This window comes from Eucyclogobius newberryi, unplaced genomic scaffold, assembly GCF_026437365.1.
Source record: "Eucyclogobius newberryi isolate DKJ021-1_F unplaced genomic scaffold, fEucNew1.0.hap1 SCAF_291, whole genome shotgun sequence".
Taxonomy (NCBI): Eukaryota; Metazoa; Chordata; class Actinopteri; order Gobiiformes; family Gobiidae; genus Eucyclogobius; species Eucyclogobius newberryi.
In genome coordinates, this window is record NW_027315936.1 from 1 (window position 1) to 25468 (window position 25468).

A 25468-nucleotide genomic window follows, 5' to 3' on the forward strand; every position below is an offset into this window, starting at 1 on the left:
TGGTTGGATGGAGCTAAGTAGGAGGGTTCATGAGGAGGCATCAGCAGATTGAGTGCGTCAGGCCAGTTTGAGGGGAGTAACAGCCCTTGGGACAAAAGTCTCCCTTCTCCTGCATCACTGTGTCCAGGAGGAGCAGGTGAACTCTGGAGACACAACAGCTTCACTTACTCCGCTTTGTTCAGTAATAATCAGGCCATTACCTGAAAGTATTTCCTCTGGAAAGTCCTCACCCGTGTGTTGCGTACGTCAGCAGCAGCTGGAAAACAAACTGCACAACTTCTGTGAACAAGCTGCACGTCTTAGTTGGTAAAAATGATACCATTTTGTTTCAAAAATGGAACCCTTGTTGTTGTAATGGCGGCTGGCAGCCAACTGCAAAGGTGAATTTACCGCCATTTACTTTATTCTTTATTCTTTAGACTGCTTTGTGCGTGTTCTCGTTCCCTTTGCCAGACAAGTATTGAGCTGTGTACGTACTGTGTAGTGTACAAGTCTGTGCTCTGGAGCTGCATTAACCAGGGCTGTAGAAGCCTGTACTAACACAGTGCTGAGTATGTGTCCTCCCTCTCCACACTGACTTATGAGTATGTGTCCTCCCTCTCCACACTGACTTATGAGTATGTGTCCTCCCTCTCCACACTGACTTATGAGTATGTGTCCTCCCTCTCCACACTGACTTATGAGTATGTGTCCTCCCTCTCCACACTGACTTATGAGTATGTGTCCTCCCTCTCCACACTGACTTATGAGTATGTGTCCTCCCTCTCCACACTGACTTATGAGTATGTGTCCTCCCTCTCCACACTGACTTATGAGTATGTGTCCTCCCTCTCCACACTGACTTATGAGTATGTGTCCTCCCTCTCCACACTGACTTATGAGTATGTGTCCTCCCTCTCCACACTGACTTATGAGTATGTGTCCTCCCTCTCCACACTGACTTATGAGTATGTGTCCTCCCTCTCCACACTGACTTATGAGTATGTGTCCTCCCTCTCCACACTGACTTATGAGTATGTGTCCTCCCTCTCCACACTGACTTATGAGTATGTGTCCTCCCTCTCCACACTGACTTATGAGTATGTGTCCTCCCTCTCCACACTGACTTATGAGTATGTGTCCTCCCTCTCCACACTGACTTATGAGTATGTGTCCTCCCTCTCCACACTGACTTATGAGTATGTGTCCTCCCTCTCCACACTGACTTATGAGTATGTGTCCTCCCTCTCCACACTGACTTATGAGTATGTGTCCTCCCTCTCCACACTGACTTATGAGTATGTGTCCTCCCTCTCCACACTGACTTATGAGTATGTGTCCTCCCTCTCCACACTGACTTATGAGTATGTGTCCTCCCTCTCCACACTGACTTATGAGTATGTGTCCTCCCTCTCCACACTGACTTATGAGTATGTGTCCTCCCTCTCCACACTGACTTATGAGTATGTGTCCTCCCTCTCCACACTGACTTATGAGTATGTGTCCTCCCTCTCCACACTGACTTATGAGTATGTGTCCTCCCTCTCCACACTGACTTATGAGTATGTGTCCTCCCTCTCCACACTGACTTATGAGTATGTGTCCTCCCTCTCCACACTGACTTATGAGTATGTGTCCTCCCTCTCCACACTGACTTATGAGTATGTGTCCTCCCTCTCCACACTGACTTATGAGTATGTGTCCTCCCTCTCCACACTGACTTATGAGTATGTGTCCTCCCTCTCCACACTGACTTATGAGTATGTGTCCTCCCTCTCCACACTGACTTATGAGTATGTGTCCTCCCTCTCCACACTGACTTATGAGTATGTGTCCTCCCTCTCCACACTGACTTATGAGTATGTGTCCTCCCTCTCCACACTGACTTATGAGTATGTGTCCTCCCTCTCCACACTGACTTATGAGTATGTGTCCTCCCTCTCCACACTGACTTATGAGTATGTGTCCTCCCTCTCCACACTGACTTATGAGTATGTGTCCTCCCTCTCCACACTGACTTATGAGTATGTGTCCTCCCTCTCCACACTGACTTATGAGTATGTGTCCTCCCTCTCCACACTGACTTATGAGTATGTGTCCTCCCTCTCCACACTGACTTATGAGTATGTGTCCTCTCTAAGATAATCCTTCTGCAGCTCTGTGTGGGCTTCATTTGAACCAGTTTCCATAAGTCTGTAGAGCGAGTCCTGCAAAGAAGAAGTGAACAGGAAGTCATGATAATTGTTATGACATTGATTTGTTTGCAAACTTGAGTCTGCTTGTTGTTTGGTGAATGAGAACACGTATGCTAAACAGACAAAACAAAATCTAAAAGGTTTTCCTTTTAACCATGTTATAACCATGTTATAACCTCATCTGAAACATGCCTGAAGTTTTATAAGAATTCAATGACACTGTTTTCACTCATCCTGTTTTCGAGTTCCAAAGTTGCACATAATAGTAATATAAAATAAACGCTCCAAAAGTCAGCTTAATAAAATAACGCATTTTATGCAAATAGCACTAGACCTAATAAAATTAATCAGAACAATAGAAAAAAAATAGACGTTTCGACTCTCATCCAAGAGTCATTGTCAATAACAGAATTTAGGTCCTAAGAGAGGGAGGGAGGGAGGGAGAGAATCCCTCATCATCATAAGATCCTGTAAATCTACATTTACTGAAGCCTGAAAACTGACACGTTTGTGAAGATCATTCTCCAAATGAATACTTTCTGTGAATACTTTCTGTGAATACTTTCTGTGAATACTTTCTACGAATACTTTCTGTGAATACTTTCTATGAATACTTTCTGTGAATACTTTCTGTGAATACTTTCTATGAATACTTTCTGTGAATACTTTCTGTGAATACTTTCTGTGAATACTTTCTATGAATACTTTCTGTGAATACTTTCTGTGAATACTTTCTATGAATACTTTCTGTGAATACTTTCTGTGAATACTTTCTATGAATACTTTCTGTGAATACTTTCTATGAATACTTTCTGTGAATACTTTCTGTGAATACTTTCTATGAATACTTTCTGTGAATACTTTCTATGAATACTTTCTGTGAATACTTTCTGTGAATACTTTCTGTGAATACTTTCTATGAATACTTTCTGTGAATACTTTCTGTGAATACTTTCTATGAATACTTTCTGTGAATACTTTCTATGAATACTTTCTGTGAATACTTTCTGTGAATACTTTCTATGAATACTTTCTGTGAATACTTTCTATGAATACTTTCTGTGAATACTTTCTATGAATACTTTCTGTGAATACTTTCTGTGAATACTTTCTATTTATTTTTATTATTTCTAAGAAGAAGAAGAAGAAGAAGAAGAAGAAGTAGAAGTAGAAGTAGAGGTAGAGGTAGATGAAGAAAGAAACGCTCTTTATTTTACTGCAAAATAAAAAAGATGTGTTTCAACTACAAGAATCCTCAAGAGCTCAGGGGAAACACATCCCTAAAGGTCAAAGGTCAAACAACACCTCTAAAGCTGTACATGCAAAAACATTCTAAAATACACTGAGCAGAATAAAACACAAGCTGCAGTTTGTAGATCCGGCTGACAGGAAGTGACACGTCAAACCTATCAAACTAAAACTATCAAAACCAGATACTCGTTTGAACAAGTATTGATTGATTTATTTTAATTATCTTGAGCTTTTGGCATAAAACAGAACCTCACAGTGACACATACAGAAAGAACTTTTATTATGTTGAAAATGACGGTTCAATCCATCTTTCGTGTGGGGTTGAAATCAGTATCGAGCCAATTCCTCAATATTTAACCAAGTTTATGAATTGATGTATTTATTTCTGTATTAATGCATTCATTTGACATCGTTACAAAACAACGCGTGAGCCGTGTGACGCAGACAAAAGTTTATATCCAGTGCTCATTTTCAACTCCTGTCGCTGTTTTTTACACTTTTTACAGATATAAAAGGCATAAAACACATTTATATTTTTATATCAGAATCAGAAAAGGTTAATTTCCAATGAAGAAATCACAAACATAAGAAGTTGTCCTGGTGATTCTGTGCAACATAAAACAATAAAATAATAAAAGTCGTAAGAATAAGCTAAAAGATAGAAAATTATAAGGATGAAAATAGAGATAAAAATAGGCTTAATATGTATGAGTTTAAATAAATCAGTGGTAAATGTACAGATGGTAAATGTACATGTGGTAAATGTACACGTGGTAAATGTACACGAGGTAAATGTACATGTGGTAAATGTACACGTGGTAAATGTACACGTGGTAAATGTACACGTGGTAAATGTACAGGTGGTAAATGTACACGTGGTAAATGTACACGTGGTAAATGTACACGTGGTAAATGTACATGTGGTAAATGTACATGTGGTAAATGTACACGTGGTAAATGTACACGTGGTAAATGTACACGAGGTAAATGTACATGTGGTAAATGTACAGGTGGTAAATGTACACGTGATAAATGTACACGTGGTAAATGTACACGAGGTAAATGTACATGTGGTAAATGTACAGGTGGTAAATGTACACGTGGTAAATGTACACGTCTGCACAGCTCAATCTTCCACTTTCATAAGACTCTCAGGTGCTGTACAGTGTGATTATGGGACGTGTATGAACCTGTGTGGTCGTGCTCCTCCCCTCAGCTCCTCCCCCTCAGCTCCACCCCCTCAGCTCCATCTCCTCTTTCAGCTCCTTCACCCCCTTCATCTCTTTCTCCTCCTTCACCTCCTTCTCCTCCTCCAGACATGACTCGAGATGCGCCCGTGCATCAGACTCACACACACACACACACACACACACACACACACACACACACACACCGGCCCGGCCCCGCGCGCCTCCCGCCGCACGGACACCGCGCGCGCCGTCACTGTACATAACGGGGGCGGACAGTGCCACCAGGCGGACGGACGCGCGCACACACCGCGATCCCACCGCGATCCCGGCTCCTTCTGCCTCCCTTCTCCTCCTTCTCTCACCGACACTCACGGATCTGATTCCACCAGACCTCCACCAGACCTCCACCAGACCTCCACCAGACCTCCACCAGACCTCCACCAGACCTCCACCAGACCTCCACCAGACCTCCACCGCGCGGTCCCACTCTCGCACTGCGACGCGGGGAGGACGCGTTTTTTCCTTCTTCTGTCCGTGCGTCAAAAAGCGGACCAAAAAAGTGCAGCGCGCGCGGTTGTGACGAGACACATTATGCGCGCGCGCGGGGCGAGTGAGTGAGTGACGGCCCCACGCGCGCACGCGACTGTACGACACCGGCCCGAGTGTGATGATCATCTCCCCCCCTCCCTCCCGCATCCTCTCCGCCTCCCTCTCTCTCTCCATCCGCCGCCCCTCGCCGCGCCGCGCGCATCGCCTCTGCCGCGCCTGACGACAGAAGCAGAAGCCGCCGCGCAGCGAACGGACCCGCGTCGAGGAGCCGCGCGCGCCGCATTCGCCTTCGGGAACGTGCGTGGGAGTCTACACAGATATATCTTCCTCTTTCTGGTCCACCTGCTTCATCTGATTCCCCTGTGCGTTTTTCCTTCTTCTTCTTGTTTTTTGCCGCGGAGTTCGCAGGACGCGTCCATCGCGCCGCATCCGCGACCAAGAAACTACTGAGCGCGGATTTTGTTTGCTCTCCTCCTTCATGGTCCCGTTTCTTCTTCTTCTCCTTCTTGGTTTTTGAGAGGCGTCTTCTGTTCTGAAGGAGAGGGACTTGAGATCTCTATTGAAGTATCTCCGCCGTTGCGCTTCTTCTGCTTCTTCTTCTGCTTCTTCTGCTTCTTCTGCCGGTGCTGGTGGGAGTCGCCGTCGCGGAGACATGCGAAAGGATGCTCGGCAGCAGTGAGGGGGGCTACAGCAGGTGAGTCCGCTCCGGAAGCGCGCAGACTTTGACAAATAACATGGCACCGTTATATGTGGAGACGCGTGAAAAGAAGCCGCGCGGGGGGATTTTTATCTTCTTCTTTATTTTTCTTTATTTTTCTTTTTTTTTTGACGTCGCGCGTTTTGGGAACAATCTTGTTTCACGCATCTGAATATCTGAAAATCTTCCATTCCGCGGCGGTTTGGCGGGACGCAGATCAGCCCCGCGTGCGTGCGTGTGCGTGTGCGCGGCGTGTGCGTGGCGAGGCGCGTCCTCTGCAGGTACAAAAAAAAAAAGAAAGAAAAAAGAAGGCTCCAATTTAATTTCGTTGATTCGTCGATCGTTTTGACAGCCAATAATCGCCTTTTCGAGTCGTCCCCCCCACACACGTCTGTGCGCGTGCGTGCGTGTGCGTGTTGCGTCTGGACGGACACGTGAGGGGTTTAAAAGCCATTAATCAAATGTAATTGTCCCGTGAATGTGCTGGAGACGGAGACGGGGCGCGGGATGGATGTGCGCCTTATCCAGCCTCCCCTTTTTTTTTTTTTTTTTTTTGCCCACTGCAGACTTCTCTCTCTCTCTGCTGTGGCAACATTTATCTTTTATTTTCTTCTTCTGTGTGTGCGTGTCTGTGTGTGTGTGTGCGTGTGTGTGTGTCTATGTGTGCGTGAGATCCTCCCCATTTGCCATTTTATGCAACTGCGAAGATCTGTTAAACGGGCAACACGAGTCCCCCTCTTTCTCTCACCGCCGCAGTGTGTGCAACGGCCGTGTGGAGAAGACGCTCGGCGAAACACGATCCCAATCTGACAATAAGAAGAAGTTTCTGTCGTGGCGAAAATGTGCAGTGTGCGGGGGGGACTGTCCGCTAAATGTGACAAACGGCCAGGTGTAAATCCATTTGACTGAAGAGGGATTAAGTCGGGATTAAAGCGGGGCCCGAGTGAACTAGATCTGAGGTGGACCAGGCCAAAGCCCAAAGACACAACACGGCTGAAGAGAAGAAGAAGAAGAAGCAACTGTGGTTAAAATGATCCAAACGTGAGACTGTCGGTTACACAAATGATTATGAGACTGAATCGTACGTCGAAACTAGAGCGCGGACCCGAGATGGAGATGGAGAAGGTTCCAGAGGAGGTCAAACTGTTTGCATCTGATCAAAAATGACCTTTGACTTGATCTCTAAACCTGACAAGTCGTGTACTAACGAGGGTTTACTGCGCATCGACTTGTGTCAGCGATGCAGATGGGACGTGGACCAACAGCACCAGACCAGGATTATGTTTGTGAATAAAATAGCCCAAAACGATCAGATTTCAACAACCCCAAAATGGGACAATAATGTCACCAAATAAGAAAGAATTAAGAAGCCTACAAAGATGATACAAACACAAACTAGTGGATTCAATGGGGATTAAACCTGGACTAAAGATATACACAGCTCTAAACAATAACCAGATATTGAATTTACCCAGATACTAAAACGGTCCAAACTAGATACTCATTTGAACAATATCGAAATAACACGAAAAAGAGAAAAAAAAATGCAAAAGTGGCTCCATAACTGAATAGTTGAGTGGTCTTATATTAGAACTACACTTAGTTCACACGTCCTGGTCTGGTCTTGGTTTGAGTCCTGGTCTGGTCCTGGTCTGGTCTTGGTTTGGTCTTGGTCTGGTCCTGGTTTGGTCCTGGTTTGGTCTTGGTTTGGGTCCTGGTCTGGTCCTGGTCTGGTCTTGGTTTGGTCTTGGTTGGTCTGGTCCTGGTCTGGTCCTGGTTTGGTCCTGGTTTTGGCCCATTTTGAGTCCTGATGTGGATTTAGTCCTGTTCTTTTCCTTGTTCCACCCTGAACTAGTTTTGGGTTTGGTCCTGGTTTGGGTCCTGGTTTGGTCCTGGTTTGGTCCTGGTTTGGTCCTGGTTTGGACTTGATTTGGTCCTGTTCTTCTCCTTGTTCTGCCCTGAACTAGTTTTGGGTTTTAGTCCTGGTTTGGTCCTAGTTTTGTCCTGGTTTGGACTTGATTTGGTCCTGTTCTTCTCCTTGTTCTGCCCTGAACTAGTTTTGGGTTTTAGTCCTGGTTTGGTCCTGGTTTGGGACCTGGTTTGGTCCTGGTTTTGTCCTAGTTTTATCCTGGTTTTATCCTGGTTTTATCCTGGTTTTGTCCTGATTTTGTCCTGAGTTGGTCCTGGTTTTGTCCTGGTTTGGTCCTGGTTTGGTTCTGGTTTGGTCCTGGTTTGGTCCTGGTTTTAGTTTTGGTTTGGTCCTGGTTTGGGCCCATTTTGAGTCCTGATGTGGACTTGATTTGGTCCTGTTCTACTCCTTGTTCAGCCCTGATCTAGTTTTGGGTTTTATCCTGGTTTGGTCCTGGTTTAGAACTGTTTTTGTCCTGGTTTGGTCCTGGTTTGGTCCACACCAGAAAGAACTCTTATTTTTTGTTGAAAATGAATAAAATGCCCCAAAAAAGAGAATTTTTTTCTCATTATGGCATCGTGATCAAGCATTGAACCATTTCATGAATATTGAGCTGTAACGTTTGCACTCATCTCGCTCCATACTTCAGGGGTCTATGGTCCGTCATCTCGCTCCATACTTCAGGGGTCTATGGTCTGTCACCTCGCTCCATACTTCAGGGGTCTATGGTCCGTCATCTCGCTCCATACTTCAGGGGTCTATGGTCCGTCATCTCGCTCCATACTTCAGGGGTCTATGGTCTGTCATCTCGCTCCATACTTCAGGGGTCTATGGTCCGTCATCTCGCTCCATACTTCAGGGGTCTATGGTCCGTCATCTCGCTCCATACTTCAGGGGTCTATGGTCTGTCACCTCGCTCCATACTTCAGGGGTCTATGGTCCGTCATCTCGCTCCATACTTCAGGGGTCTATGGTCTGTCACCTCGCTCCATACTTCAGGGGTCTATGGTCTGTCACCTCGCTCCATACTTCAGGGGTCTATGGTCCGTCATCTCGCTCCATACTTCAGGGGTCTATGGTCTGTCACCTCGCTCCATTCTTCAGGGGTCTATGTTCTGTCATCTCGCTCCATACTTCAGGGGTCTATGTTCTGTCATCTCGCTCCATACTTCAGGGGTCTATGGTCTGTCATCTCGCTCCATACTTCAGGGGTCTATGGTCTGTCACCTCGCTCCATACTTCAGGGGTCTATGGTCCGTCATCTCGCTCCATACTTCAGGGGTCTATGGTCTGTCACCTCGCTCCATACTTCAGGGGTCTATGGTCTGTCATCTCGCTCCATACTTCAGGGGTCTATGGTCCGTCATCTCGCTCCATACTTCAGGGGTCTATGGTCCGTCATCTCGCTCCATACTTCAGGGGTCTATGGTCCGTCATCTCGCTCCATTCTTCAGGGGTCTATGGTCTGTCATCTCGCTCCATACTTCAGGGGTCTATGGTCCGTCATCTCGCTCCATACTTCAGGGGTCTATGGTCCGTCATCTCGCTCCATACTTCAGGGGTCTATGGTCCGTCATCTCGCTCCATACTTCAGGGGTTTATGGTCTGTCATCTCGCTCCATACTTCAGGGGTCTATGGTCTGTCATCTCGCTCCATTCTTCAGGGGTCTATGGTCTGTCATCTCGCTCCATACTTCAGGGGTCTATGGTCTGTCATCTCGCTCCATACTTCAGGGGTCTATGGTCTGTCACCTCGCTCCATACTTCAGGGGTCTATGGTCCGTCATCTCGCTCCATACTTCAGGGGTCTATGGTCCGTCATCTCGCTCCATACTTCAGACTTCAGGGGTCTATGGTCTGTCACCTCGCTCCATACTTCAGGGGTCTATGGTCTGTCATCTCGCTCCATACTTCAGGGGTCTATGGTCCGTCATCTCGCTCCATACTTCAGGGGTCTATGGTCCGTCATCTCGCTCCATACTTCAGACTTCAGGGGTCTATGGTCTGTCACCTCGCTCCATACTTCAGGGGTCTATGGTCTGTCATCTCGCTCCATACTTCAGGGGTCTATGGTCCGTCATCTCGCTCCATACTTCAGGGGTCTATGGTCCGTCATCTCGCTCCATACTTCAGGGGTCTATGGTCCGTCATCTCGCTCCATTCTTCAGGGGTCTATGGTCTGTCATCTCGCTCCATACTTCAGGGGTCTATGGTCCGTCATCTCGCTCCATACTTCAGGGGTCTATGGTCCGTCATCTCGCTCCATACTTCAGGGGTCTATGGTCCGTCATCTCGCTCCATACTTCAGGGGTTTATGGTCTGTCATCTCGCTCCATACTTCAGGGGTCTATGGTCTGTCATCTCGCTCAATTCTTCAGGGGTCTATGTTCTGTCATCTCGCTCCATACTTCAGGGGTCTATGTTCTGTCATCTCGCTCCATACTTCAGGGGTCTATGTTCTGTCATCTCGCTCCATTCTTCAGGGGTCTATGGTCTGTCATCTCGCTCAATTCTTCAGGGGTCTATGGTCTGTCACCTCGCTCCATTCTTCAGGGGTCTATGTTCTGTCATCTCGCTCCATACTTCAGGGGTCTATGTTCTGTCATCTCGCTCCATACTTCAGGGGTCTATGGTCCGTCATCTCGCTCCATACTTCAGGGGTCTATGGTCTGTCATCTCGCTCCATACTTCAGGGGTCTATGGTCCGTCATCTCGCTCCATACTTCAGGGGTCTATGGTCCGTCATCTCGCTCCATACTTCACGGGTCTATGGTCCGTCATCTCGCTCCATACTTCAGGGGTCTATGGTCTGTCATCTCGCTCCATACTTCAGGGGTCTATGGTCCGTCATCTCGCTCCATACTTCAGGGGTCTATGGTCCGTCATCTCGCTCCATACTTCAGGGGTCTATGGTCCGTCATCTCGCTCCATACTTCAGGGGTCTATGGTCCGTCATCTCGCTCCATACTTCAGGGGTCTATGGTCCGTCATCTCGCTCCATACTTCAGGGGTCTATGGTCCGTCATCTCGCTCCGTACTTCAGGGGTCTATGGTCTGTCATCTCGCTCCGTACTTCAGGGGTCTATGGTCCGTCATATCGCTCCGTACTTCAGGGGTCTATGTTCTGTCATCTCGCTCCATACTTCAGGGGTCTATGGTCCGTCATCTCGCTCCATACTTCAGGGGTCTATGGTCCGTCATCTCGCTCCATACTTCAGGGGTCTATGGTCTGTCATCTCGCTCCGTACTTCAGGGGTCTATGGTCCGTCATATCGCTCCGTACTTCAGGGGTCTATGTTCTGTCATCTCGCTCCATACTTCAGGGGTCTATGGTCTGTCATCTCGCTCCATACTTCAGGGGTCTATGGTCTGTCATCTCGCTCCATACTTCAGGGGTCTATGGTCTGTCATCTCGCTCCATTCTTCAGGGGTCTATGGTCTGTCATCTCGCTCCATTCTTCAGGGGTCTATGGTCTGTCATCTCGCTCCATACTTCAGGGGTCTATGGTCTGTCATCTCGCTCCATACTTCAGGGGTCTATGGTCCGTCATCTCGCTCCATACTTCAGACTTCAGGGGTCCATGGTCCGTCATCTCGCTCCATACTTCAGGGGTCTATGGTCCGTCATCTCGCTCCATACTTCAGGGGTCTATGGTCTGTCATCTCGCTCCGTACTTCAGGGGTCTATGGTCCGTCATATCGCTCCGTACTTCAGGGGTCTATGTTCTGTCATCTCGCTCCATACTTCAGGGGTCTATGGTCTGTCATCTCGCTCCATACTTCAGGGGTCTATGGTCTGTCATCTCGCTCCATACTTCAGGGGTCTATGGTCTGTCATCTCGCTCCATTCTTCAGGGGTCTATGGTCTGTCATCTCGCTCCATTCTTCAGGGGTCTATGGTCTGTCATCTCGCTCCATACTTCAGGGGTCTATGGTCTGTCATCTCGCTCCATACTTCAGGGGTCTATGGTCCGTCATCTCGCTCCATACTTCAGGGGTCTATGGTCCGTCATCTCGCTCCATACTTCAGGGGTCTATGGTCTGTCATCTCGCTCCATACTTCAGGGGTCTATGGTCTGTCATCTCGCTCCATTCTTCAGGGGTCTATGGTCTGTCATCTCGCTCCATTCTTCAGGGGTCTATGGTCTGTCATCTCGCTCCATACTTCAGGGGTCTATGGTCTGTCATCTCGCTCCATACTTCAGGGGTCTATGGTCCGTCATCTCGCTCCATACTTCAGACTTCAGGGGTCTATGGTCCGTCATCTCGCTCCATACTTCAGGGGTCTATGGTCCGTCATCTTGCTCCATACTTCAGGGGTCTATGGTCCGTCATCTCGCTCCATTCTTCAGGGGTCTATGGTCTGACCCCTGGAGCTTTCCCCACTGGTCCCGTGTGTTATTGGCCCCGGCCCCGCCCTCTCATATAAAACAGTAGCTCCGCCCGAGCACCGAGAGCTGCTGTCTTTGCTGCGCCTGCGGATATTCATTAAGTGCTGTAGCTGTATTGGTTATAAATAGCCGGAGGGAGCGGGGCGGGGGGAGCATCGGCAGGAACGGGAGGACGGGGGAGATCGGGGGAGAACAGGGGAGGAAACGAGGGAGAAAACGAGGGAGAAAACGGGGGAGAAAACGAGGGAGAAAACGAGGGAGAACAGGGGAGAAAACGAGAGAGAAAAAGGGGGAGAAAACGAGGGAGGAGAAAAAGGGGGAGAAAACGAGGGAGAAAACGAGAGAGAAAAAGGGGAGAAAACGAGGGAGAACGGGAGAGAAAACGAGGGAGAAAAAGGGGGAGAAAACGAGGGAGAACAGGGGAGAAAACAGGGGAGAAAATGAAGGAGGGAGAACGGGGGAGAAAACGAGGGAGAACAGGGGAGAAAACGGGGCAGAGAACAAGGGAGAACAAGGGAGAAAACAGGGGAGAAAATGAAGGAGGGAGAACGGGGGAGAAAACGAAGGAGAACGGGGGAGAAAACGAGGGAGAACTGGGGAGAAAACAAGGCAGAAAACGGGGTCGTGCAGGGGAGAAAACGGGGGAGAACAGAGGAGAAAATGGGGGAGGCGTGGTGAGAACCCTATCTTGACAGGCCGTTCCCGAATGACAGATATTTTCGGGGGGAAAGGGCGTGGCACGGGAAGCGCGAGGTGACCGTTTCCAGATCCGGAACGATGATTTCAAACTCTCCTTTATCTTTTTGAAACGTTGGCCGGGACGAGGTTCGGTTGCCGCGGGAGGTTCGGTTGCCGCGGGAGGGTCGGTTGCCGCGGGAGGGTCGGTTGCCGCGGGAGGTTCGGTTGCCGTGGGAGGGTCGGTTGCCACGGGAGGTTCGGGGACATAACCGAGAGGGCATAACTGCTTTAAAAATGTAAAAGAGGTGGGAGCGATAATGAATAGGTTTATAATGATCTTTTCAATAATTAAGAGAAGAGTTTAACCAAGAAGATTTGCAAAGTTCCTGCTGGAATTTATTGAACTAAATTGCTGTTGGAATTTGCAGTTAAAAAAAAGATAACAGGAAAAAGACATTAAAGTTCGACGTCCCTAATTGTGACGATTGGACTATAAACATACACCGTTTGTCATATTTTGATCATCGTGATCCGGAACACCTTTTCTAACAAAGACAGCAGCAATGTTCAGTCAAATTGTCAAAAAATACAACAATTCTTCACTTTATTCATAAATATTGTCTCTATAGAAGCCTCGAGTTACAATATTTCAACCTTTATTTGATTAAAAAGATTGAATAGAATTGGAAACTAATCAACTCCTAAAAGAATTGAATGTTAGTGTCACGATTATTGTGAGAAAAACATCACGATTTAACTATTATTCCCGATTTTTTTCACGAACAATAGTCTATTTTTGGGCTGAATATTCTAAAATTGTCATGATTATTATTTTTTGGTTCTTACGCTTATATTGTGACCTGAATAATCACGTTTATCGATTAACCTAATAATTATCACAGAGATATCACAATTTTCAAACGTTAGCTTTATGATTATTGTGAGAAAAACATCACGATTTAACGATTCATCACGATTATTGCAACTGTGACATTCTTCATTTTCCTTCATTCTCGTGGTCTGTCTTATACTATTTCTCAAGTTTGTGACCGTCTTTACGAAATGAAACTCTTTGAAAAAAAAAAATTAAGTTGAACATGACAAAAACAGCCCGATACAATAAAGTGCTTTACATTTACCGTATTTTCCAGACTATAAGTGGCACCTTTTTTCATAGTTTTGACCGGGGTGCGACTTATACTTATATTTATACTTATATATATATATATATATATATATATATATATATACTTATACACCGGAGCGACTTATATGTGATATTATTTGTTATTTTCACACTTGCAACTGCATTTCATGCTCCAGTGCGACTTAGTTATGTTTTTTTCTTCTCTATTATGCATTTTTTGACTGGTGCGACTTATACTCCAGTGCGACTTATAGTCCAGAAAATACGGTATGTCTATTTTTGGGCTGTATTTTGAACAGAACATACTTAAATTTGCTTCTAAAATGATCACAATGATCATTTTCTGGTCCTTACGATCAAATTGAGGCCTGAATAATCACGATTATTGATGAGCCTGATAACCTGGACCTCCCCCCGTCGCAGCCGTAGCATGTCCTTGCGCTAGCCGTCGCTCTTATGCTAATTCCGGTGCGCTATTGATCATAAGTGACCCTACAGACCGAGACGTTGTTGATTCAGTCCTGCCCACACCACGCCGGCCTCCATTAAACACATGCATCGCCGCTGACCTTGACCATCTCCTCATGTCGATACATTTCACCCCTTTGCGCTGTTCCTCCTGTTCCTCCTCTTCCTCCTCTTCCTCCTCTTCCTCCTCCTCACTGCTTTTGACATTTTCTATTGAATTACAACGCGGTGATCAATGTTTGCAATAAGCGCGGGCCTTACAGTGGGTGGCGGGGCGGCGTGATCGGATGTCACGGCAAAAATCATGCTGTTCGTAACGGCATTATGTTCCCGTGCCGGTGTCTTTGCATGTTTGTAATTCGATCGAGGCGGCGGCAGCAGGAGGAAGAGGAGGAAGAGGAGGAGGAAGAAGAAGAGGAAGAAGAGGAGGAGGAAGAAGAAGAGGAAGAAGAGGAGGAGGAGGAGTGTGATTTGAATATGTGGTGATGGAGATGTGTCATTAGCAGCTAGTGTGACAGAGACGTAGGTGAAGTGAAAATGTGGTGTTTTAGAGTCTTAATGTTGGTCCTTCCTGGTTTAGTCTTGGTTATTAAGGACTGGTCCTGATTTAGCTCTGGTTTAGTCTTGGTTATTAGACTGGTCTTGGTTTAGATCTGGTTTAGTCTTGGTTATTAGACTGGTTTAGTCTTGGTTATTAAGGACTGGTCCTGATTTAGCTCTGGTTTAGTCTTGGTTATTAGACTGGTCTTGGTTTAGATCTGGTTTAGTCTTGGTTATTAGACTGGTCTTGGTTTAGATCTGGTTTAGTCTTGGTTATTAGACTGGTCTTGGTTTAGATCTGGTTTAGTCTTGGTTATTAGACTGCTCTTGGTTTAGATCTGGTTTAGTCTTGGTTATTGAGGACTGGTCTTGGTTTAGATCTGGTTTAGTCTTTGGTATGAAGCACTGCTCCTGGTTTAGACATGGTTTGCATCTGGTTTAGTCTTGCTTCGGTGCTGGTTTTTCCTTAACCTCTCACAAACTCATGAGAATCCACCTTGTCGTGCACCTGCTGTTCCGATTGGACCCGGCCCACCGGTTTGAAAGAGATCGGACCAATCGCAGGGCAGCACGAAGCGCCCGAATGAACCGATACCAACGAGGTCACGATGGACACACGTACTCCAATCCGTTGTAGCGGAAGTGCAGATCATTAGTCGTGCATTTGTGGATGGAAAAGATGTCTATTCTCTCAACTGGAGCTAACGAACGCTTGATGTTGTTGCTCGTTTTGCCGTTGTGAGACTTTGACCGATCACGCAGCCTGGCACATGCCGGAACATTCCGCCACAGCCATTTGTACGGCACAGAAACGAGTAATAACTGTCCATGTCTCGCTTCACTGTCAAGGTCGTTACCGTGTGTTCTTACAAACAGCACAAAACACTTCCACACGGGATAACGTTTTTTAACGAGGCTCTGGTGATTCTCTTGTGCGGTAGTCGCCAAAACAGCGCCGGTTTGTCACGGTCGGCGATGTTTGGAGTGTAACGCCAAACCCCCGATGAAAATACTACACTATTGTATATAAGAGAACTCAACTCAGAGTGGTATGAATATCCATTGTGAGCCAGGTTTGTGTAAAAGTACAACATCACAGTCTTAAAGTATTGAAGTACACTTACACACTAAAATAGTAAAAGTAATTCACACAGATTTCCATTGGTTATTAGAAACTATCTCTAATTTATGTTCTACTTTTGTTTGCTCAAAGCCATGACTTGGAACTAAAAAAGCCATGCTCAAGTAAAAATATTAACTTTTTATTAAGTACCGATACCTGCTTTCAAATGCAGCGAAGTAAAAGTAAAACAAATCCACTGTAACGTATAAATGTACTTGAGTAAAGTACAGATACCTTAAAAATGGACGCAAGTACATTATTTGTGCCTGTTTTAACGAGAAACAATCAGTTATTTAATCCAGGTCACCCTTGAAAAAGAGGTTTCGAACTCAGTGGGTTCTAAAAGGTTCTATAAAGGTTCATAAATGATAAATCCTGATTCAGACCATGTGTAGACCCGATGGTACGGTTCCACCACGCCACCAGGACTACACCACGGCCAAACCGGGCTCAAACCAGGACAAGGTGGCCTCACAGCAAGGAGGTTCAGATACCTTTCAGATACCTTTTGAGTCCGTTTTGTCTTTTTAGGTCCATTTACTTCACAACTACTTGGTCATCTTGATTCATTTCCTGTAAGATCACTACGATGAACTTTCCCTTCATTTGTGATCCGAACTTAGATGGTCGTGCACATTGGCGTCGCCGGGGGCCCGTGACACCTGAGAGGAGCGCGGCGGCGGCGATAATGGCGCAAAGACCAACCTCACAAAGCGCTAAGCGAGCAGAGCGACGGCGGATAACGGCGTTTCCAATGACGCGTTGCAGCTCCCTCAAACGCTTATCAAGGGCGCGAAGCCGACACTGACAAGGTGTTTATTAGCTCCCGGTAGAGCGGGCGCGATACCAACGGAACGCCGCGGCGACACACGAGCGAGGGCAGATAACCAGCGCCCTGCCAATTACGCTGTTTTCAAAAGATACCATGGCAACGTGTGTCGTGTCAGGGATCAAAATGACAAAAGCTGGATGGAGAAACTGCGGAAAAACTAGGGGATGTCAGTGTCAGTGTGATGTACGGTTCGTTTGAGTAGAACTATCTCAAAATCCTTAAGTATATATATTTTTTATTCGTATTGTCTAATGATAGCGTTCATCGATGTGACCAGTTTTATCAAATCAAACTTTATGGAGGCTAAAATGTTTATGCGATACCAACATTTAGATTCACTTTTTGGACAATAGATTGATTAGAAAGTGCTGAACTTTGATTCTAAAATTCTCTTCATTTTAATTGTTTGGTTGTTAAATGATCCTAAACATCGATTAACAGAATGATCTTGACATTCCTAGTTCCTAGTTCATTACGGGTTCGATCTGAGTGCAAAAACCAACATTGTAACCTAATTTAGTCCCCATTTCAGGAGCGTAAAATACTGACACTTTATGGACGAGTATTGTCTTTTTTTATCACCCAGTTTGGTTTGGACTGTTTTTATTGGTGCAATGTAAGCTTTTGGTTCAGTCTATTTGTTGTTGACAATATTACGATAATCCATCAGAAATATTGAATAACTCCTAAACAAAAAATGGATTTCGTTAACAGTAGCTACTGGTGCCTAAAAGAAAATTGTCCCTTTAAAACTAGTCCTTCAAACACGAGTTTAGTGGACTAAACCTGGACTAGATCAGGACTAAACCAGGACTAGATTAGGACTAAACCTGGACTAGATTAGGACTAAACCTGGACTAGATCAGGACTAAACCCTAACCGTCACACTTGATTCCACGATCAAAATGGTCCTAATCGAAGTTTAAACCTGTTATAATTTATTTAATTTTTTTTTGTTCAGAGATTTTCCCGGAGAGTACAAGCGATGGGGATTAGATGTTTAAAATGTAGGATTGTGTTTGAAGCTTTCGCGTTTGAGAAAAGACTTAAGTATGAAATGATAAACGAGTGAATTTTAGAGTATCTTCTGGTAGAACTCGAAAGTACAACAAAATATTTATACAGGCAGATGGGATATTTTGTTGTTTGCAGAAGACGCCTATTATCCAGATGATTGCAGCATTTGTGATATGATGATTGCACCAAATTACAATTTTGATGGCAATATGTAGTGTATCATTAAGTGCACATTAATTAAAAATAATAAAATAATAATAATAATTAAATGTATTCATTATTATTTTTATTTCCATTTGTATGTGTATTATTATTTATTTTATTATTATTATTATTATTATTATTATTATTATTAAGGATTCATAGAGCAAACACAGCTCCCATAGGTACAAAAATGAAAAAAAAGAAAGAAAAAAAAACACAGTATAAAACAATTGGTATTATATTTTTGGGGCTGAAATAAAAAAAAAATTAAAATGAGATAAAAAAAACTGTAGTTGTATTTTGATAATCACGATCATGATTTGGTCTGTACTGACTCTAAAATCCATGAAAAAGATGATTTATAACATATACAGTGGTAATATTAAATAAAAAAAAAAAAGATTTCAACAACAACAATTTCAGATTTTCATCAATAATACACTTAATTCATAAATATTCTCCATCTAGAAGCCTTCAATCACCGCACTTTGACCTTTATTTGAGTGATAATCTAGGTTAAAAGTCTCAGCGTACAATAGTTTGACGAGTTGAAGACTAAAATAATCGTTAGAGTTGCAATCGAGAGTGAAAAACACAGCGTCACATTTAATCCTGCAGGTTTAATTCCACATTTTATCTCTTTTTTTTTGCTAAAGCTGCCGTCCTCTTTTCGCTGGCTGCTCTTTCATTTCTCAAATCAAACTGTCAAATTAATTGGCGATGACCTTAATCCCAGTGTCCTCTTGCATTACCGTAATGACACAACACAGTGCAGTAAAGCAGAGGTGCGCCATGTCGAAAAACAGATCATATCGCAACTGTTGTTATGGAGATGAGTAGAATAATAATAATGCAATGATGTGTTTTTTTCCATATTTAACTTTATTTTGCCATTCGGAAAGTCGGTCACAAATTTAAGGGGGAAGAAAGATAATTAAAGATTCTGCTGTTGTTTCGTAAAAAATAGTCTCAATAATCGTGAATAATCGTTAAGTTTGGATGTTTTTTTTCTCACAATATATATAAAAAATTTAATAATGTGACAGCTCTAGACACAAGCTTGTACGCTCGGAAAAAACAAACAATTAACTACTATTTACCATAAAACGTCATGTCAAAATCTCACCTTGTCTCATTCATTTGAACCCAATGTCTTGTGGGAAATGGGTCAAACGTTCGAATTTTAATCAATAACACACTTTATTTGTCAGTATCCAGATGCCCACAGTTTTTATTTTTCGATGTATTTTATTTGGTTATAAATGTGTCGACGTACAAAAGAAATAATTACTTCAGTGGACGACAAAAGTAATCCATTTTCCCGGTCCTTTCATGAGCGAGATATTCATTTTTGCCCGTATCGTCCAGCCCAAAGTAGTGACCGTTTCCGTTAGTTTCAACTTCTAACGCGGCCGTTTCGCGTGATAAATCGCACACGTTCCAGATGACACGTCTGAGGACGGCGAGGTAAAGATGGTGTAAAGCAGGAGAAGTGGTTTGAAAGAGGAGAGAAGGAGGCCATTTTTGTCTAGAGCCGAAAACTGTCCTTTAAACTGTCTGCGGCGCAACCTCCCCTCAGTCTACAACAGCCTCATAAAACCTCATAAACTCATAAACCTCATAAACCTCCACAGAAATCAAACCGGTCAAATGCTAGTGACTGTTTGAAAACTTGCCTGGACAAATGAGAGATTACATTGACTTTTTAATTAATTTATTATTATTATTTAATTTTTTTACATCAGATGCCCTTCCTGACACCTTCATCAAACTTGGGCTGAAAGAAATATGACAGTGATTGATCAATTTATTCTAATAATCAGTGTTGAGTGTCCAAGGAGATCAGAGTGTTGAAAGGTTAGGATGTTGTCATAGCAACTGACGATATCTGTCCTCAAAATGGCGTTCATAACAGGTTATTGAAATGCGGTTGTTTCGGGAGCAGAACAATGGGTTTGTAGTATTTAATACCTGTGTTGATTGATTTGGTTTTGAATTAGTTTGAAATATGAAAATGTTTTAATCGATCATATAATACTAATAAAAGAAAGAATAAAAGAAGACAGAAAAGTTAAATAATAAGAAAAAAAGAGAGAAAAAAAATAGAAAAAAGTAAAAAAGTGGAAAAAAAGAAGAATATAAGGATAAACGAGAAAAAAATAAGAAAAGAGTAAAAAGAAAAAAGAGAAGCAAGAGAAACAAGAAGGGAAAAAAGAGAGAGAAAAAAGTAATAAATATATAAAAAAGATGAAAAAAAGAAAATACTAAACAGGAAAAAGAAAAAACAAAAAACAAAAGAAAAAAAAATTAAAATCACAAAAAAGAGAAACAAGAGAAAAAAAGAAGAGAAAAAAGAGAGAGAGAAAAAGGGAAAAAAGAGGAAAAAATATAAACAGGAGAAAAAAATAAGAAAAAAGAGAAAAAAATAAGAAAAAAGGGAGAGAGAGAGAGAGAAACAAGAGAGAAAAATTAAATAATCACACATTTTCTTATTCCGTTGCTCGTACGACCCGCGTTCTGTCCTAATTCCACTCAGAAAGGCAAGAGGGCGACATCTGCAGTACAGAATATTTAAATTAGCGCTGCGTAAGTGAAATGTCATCGCACAATGGGCCCTCGTCGCGGCCATGTCTAAATGCCATCCGCTTACGTTAGCCCGCAGCGTTTGGCCACCTTTACGCCGTTTGGAAGAGAAAATAAGCTTCTAATCTGCCTCGTAATAATGTGAAAAATGTCTTTGAGTGGCGAAAAAAGAGAGAGAGAGACGGCGACAGAGAGGAAGAAGGAAGCGGGGAAATGGATGCAAAAGACAAAGCTTTCTTCCAGTTTTGGCAATTGGAAATAAACAACAAAGAGGAAGAAAAACGTTTTTTTCAAACACAAAAGGAAACACGATGCCTATTAACTTCAATGCAGCGCAGTCAAAGGGACATTTTACACTCATATTCTCAACCACAAAAACATTTATAAAGCATAAAATTCAATATATTTTCCGTAGCTGTGTTTTGGACGGAATCAAATTAGCGAGTTTAAAGAACGGTGTTTAGTTTAGCGAAGTTCTGCTCTATAATCAGTCATAATTGTGTCATTTTAACATCTTTTAACTCGCAATTTGAGCTGGTTCAATTATCAAATCACAAAATCAATCAGCTATTATTTAGGTAATGGAACGTCCTCTGCAAAGAACAAAATATCCCGTTATTGGAAAGAAAACGTGCAAAAATCTTTAGTTTATAGACTTCTGCAAACATGTTCATATTCCAGTCTGTGTATGTGACATTTTGTTCTATTTTTTAGTTATTTTATACTCTTTAGTCATGAGTTAATGCGGTTTCCATTGCTTGATGTGGTTCACTTTGGTCAACTTTAGCTGCTTTAAATGTGTTCTATTCATGCATATTTTGATTTATTGATTGATTTTTTTTTTTATAAAATTGGGCAGCCCTGTTGTAAACTCTCTATCTAAATTTATCTTTAACTACATTTTTCAAAACTTTAACTGTTTCAACTGCAGATGAAGAAAGAAATATGATCATGTTTAATAGATGGATTCATTTTAAATTAACGTCACACTCTTCCTCCTTTGCAACCTTGTGCTTTTATTCCATCTTGTTGAATCTATTGACCTTTTAAAAGTGTAAAAAACCTTGAAAATTCCTAAGTGGAAGCAAACGCAGGCAAAGGTGAAGTGGAACATGACGTGGATTCAGAGGAGAAACTTAAATTAACCTCAGAATATCACAAAATATGAAGCATTGAGTTGTGTTCATGAGTGACATCAGAGCCTGGTTTAAAGACATTTACTGTTGCGTTTTATAATATCTTTTATTTAATGGAGGATTATTATAGACACAGCATTAAAAAAAAATTAAAATCCTGTTTTTTTGTGGTTTAATGGACAAATGCTCAAAGCACAATTATTATTTTGTTGCTCTTTCTGCAGCAAATAAAAAGCAACAATTTTTAAGTTTCCAGGGTTAAAAGTCAGTTATTAGTAAGTCATTTGTTGTAGATAGAGCAACAACAACAAAAACGATTGTGTGGTCAACACAGCTTTGAGCATTTGTCCATTAAACCACAAAAAAAAAAAAAAAAATGAGGATTTTAATTTTAAAAAAACATTTTGTGTCTATAATAATTCCCTATTAAATAAACAGAACATTATAAATGACTTCAGTTTCGTAATGGAAAAGAAAACTAATTGACTTTTTCACCCTGGTAGCTTCTTATTTGCCTTCTTAAACGTTACGCTCGACTTTATTATCTTCACCCCCAGTCGCCTCCGTTCGTTACCACGCCGATGACATCTTGTTTCAAAGAATATATAGGAATTGTACATGTTTATCCTCCGGTTCACGCCCGTTTCTGCACACCGTTTCTGCACACCGTCGCTGCACACCGTCGCTGCACACCGTCGGTCGATCGTCGCTGCACACCGTCGCTGCACACCGTCGCTGCACACCGTTGGTCGCTGCACACCGTCGATCGTCGCTGCACACCGTCGCTGCACATCGTCGCTGCACACCGTCGCTGCACACCGTCGCTGCACACCGTTGGTCGCTGCACACCGTTGGTCGTCGCTGCACACCGTCGATCGTCGCTGCACACCGTCAATCGTCGCTGCACACCGTCGATCGTCGCTGCACACCGTCGGTCGCTGCACACCGTCGGTCGATCGTCGCTGCACACCGTCGCTGCACACCGTCGCTGCACACCGTCGCTGCACACCGTTTGTCGCTGCACACCGTCGATCGTCGCTGCACACCGTCGCTGCACACTGTCGCTGCACACCGTTGGTCGCTGCACACCATCGATCGTCGCTGCACACCGTCGATCGTCGCTGCACACCGTCGATCGTCGCTGCACACCGTCGATCGTCGCTGCACACCGTCGATCGTCGCTGCACACCGTCGATCGTCGCTGCACACCGTCGATCGTCGCTGCACACCGTCGGTCGCTGCTCGTTTGCGTGGCGGCCTTATTAGCGCAACACGATGCTAACGCTTCAGCGCGTCGTTAAAACTTCACCGTTGCACTTGGAGGTGTCTGAGCGATCGTACTCAGAGCGTTATTCCGTTCTCTCCGTTTGCATTCGCCGCACGGGCCCTAATCAACGGCGTGCCGCGGTGTTGCCGCGCAGAATTAAACGTAAGACATCCATCTCTGGGATAATGGTATGAATGGCAAGTGCGTCTCTCGGACCCTGAGCTGCGAGTGAGAGCGAGCCGCGGGGACAGAAGTCGGGATGGAGCGGCGGATATAATGGTTGCCCTGGGAGACGCACAGAACGACTTGTAAGACTATAGCTGGATAATGAGGTAAACGCAAACACAGGTACAGTTTACAGCCTGTTCCGTGTCGTGGATCAGACTCTGGAGGATTCACGCTTGAATAAGTATTATTTTATGATGGATTGACTGTTACTTGTGCTTCATTCATGACCAAACTAAGGAAAAAAGGTGATGTAGTTGATACCTAGATAATAATAAAATAATAATAATAATTATGAAATTTCCCCATGTGTGGACAATAAAGGAATATCTTCCTCTAATCTAGTGTTGATATTGAAAGAAATCAGACAACGTTGAACCCGTCCTGAATAGTTTTGGAAAGGTTTTAATCTAGGATGAGACATCAGACATGTGGAGAAAAAAAAAAAATATATATATATATCATTTTTGTTTTAAGTATTATTGAGTATTATTGTGTGTACCTTTTGTCTTGATGTTTTATTTATTTTATTTATTTTATTTATTTTATTTATTTTATTTATTTTATTTATTTTATTTATTTTATTTATTTTATTTATTTTATTTATTTTATTTATTTTATTTATTTTATTTATCTCTTCTTGTAGCTCCTGCTCTCTGGTCTAATACTTTGCGCTGTAGAAGTTTATATTTGAGAAAATCCCCCAAAAACATTTTTAATTAATACTTAATTGATATAAATATATAAATACATAAAATACTCATACTCTGTGTTCAAAATGTGTATTAAATTATCCTTAGTATATCAGGGCAAGACACAACATTAATAACAGCAGCAGCATTACTATTATCATTGTTATAATTACAACTATTCACATTACTTAACTTCAAATTAGATTTACTTTATTAGAGTGTGAAATAGGCAAACTCTGACCTTTAACCAACATTTTAGAATCATTACTTATATTTTTTGTTCCTGTTGTGACTTGCATACATACGATCCCGTTCCGTTAAGTACTTTGTGTACAAACTATACTCCGCAAACACACCTCCGACCTCCGACCTCCCACCCGCGCAGACAAACGAGCGGCGACTCAAAGCGACCCGCCCCTACATATGTTCCCTCCTCTGAAATCAATCCCGCGACCTTTTGATGGCATTCTTATTATCGGATCTATATTCTTTGGCCGCTTCTCCCGTTCCCCGGAGCTGCTCGTGGGCCTTGCCGCTGCTTACTCATGTCCAGCAGAAGTCCCTCTCCTCTCTCCGCTCGCGGTCGATGGGCTGAAATCTGACCTCTTGTTTCCTCTCTGCTCTTAGCTCTCCCGCATCGACAGAATTCACCGGTCGCCATTTCTCTTTCATTTTGCTTTCCCTTTGTTTTTTCCGCAAAACCCACGCCTGTCAATCCCGTTTTATCTTACGGCGAGAGGCACGGCGAGGCTTTCTTTCAGAGAAGTTTTTGCCAACGCGAGCTCAAAGAGATATTGAAAGTGAGCTTTTAGGGGCCCGAAAGTGCCCCAGCGCCGCTCCGGGGCCTCAAAAGCCTGTTTGCTTCCGATACGGCGATGAATGGAAACGGTGTCGGTGCGTGAAGAGGACTGATAATGGAGGAGCTAAAAGAGAACTGAAGCGCAGTTCTGATGTTACGAGTGGCGGGAAAACACCAAGAGCGTAAAAATATAATTGAAATACCTTTTTGCGCGGCGGCGGTTGAGTACTCGAAGTTTTGTTTAGGTAAGCGGTGAAACAAGCCAGAGTTGGGTGGAGTTTCCAGGAGAAATGGAGCTATATCGAGGAGGACCAGAGCGACGCGATAACGCTAACGACAACTAGCATGCTAACGGCAACTAGCATGCTAACGGCGCACTTCAGGCTTTTAGATAGGATTTGAAAACACCCCGTCCAAATCATTTTGTCGGGGGCCGACTAGGCGAAAAAACAAGTAGCTTCGGCATTCTCCGGACCACGGCTCGGCAGCCAATTGGAGCCAAGCACACAAATGTCGTCGACCAATCAGCGTGCAGCATGCATGTTTTCACTTACAGTAAACTGTAATGGCGGACTATTGTCAAACGCTTCCCGGCC

The 25468-nt window shown here is 43.8% G+C and overlaps 1 protein-coding gene across 1 annotated transcript in view; it reads left to right on the forward strand.

Annotated features, from left to right (window-relative positions):
• Positions 1 to 5759: 5759 nt before the first annotated feature.
• LOC140373434 (leucine-rich repeat and immunoglobulin-like domain-containing nogo receptor-interacting protein 1) overlaps positions 5760 to 25468 on the forward strand; it is a 59977-nt gene continuing 40268 nt past the window's right edge. The window contains exon 1 of the mRNA XM_072459902.1: positions 5760 to 5858. The gene's annotated coding sequence lies outside the window, so the exon portion shown is untranslated. The remainder of the gene's footprint in view (positions 5859 to 25468) is intronic.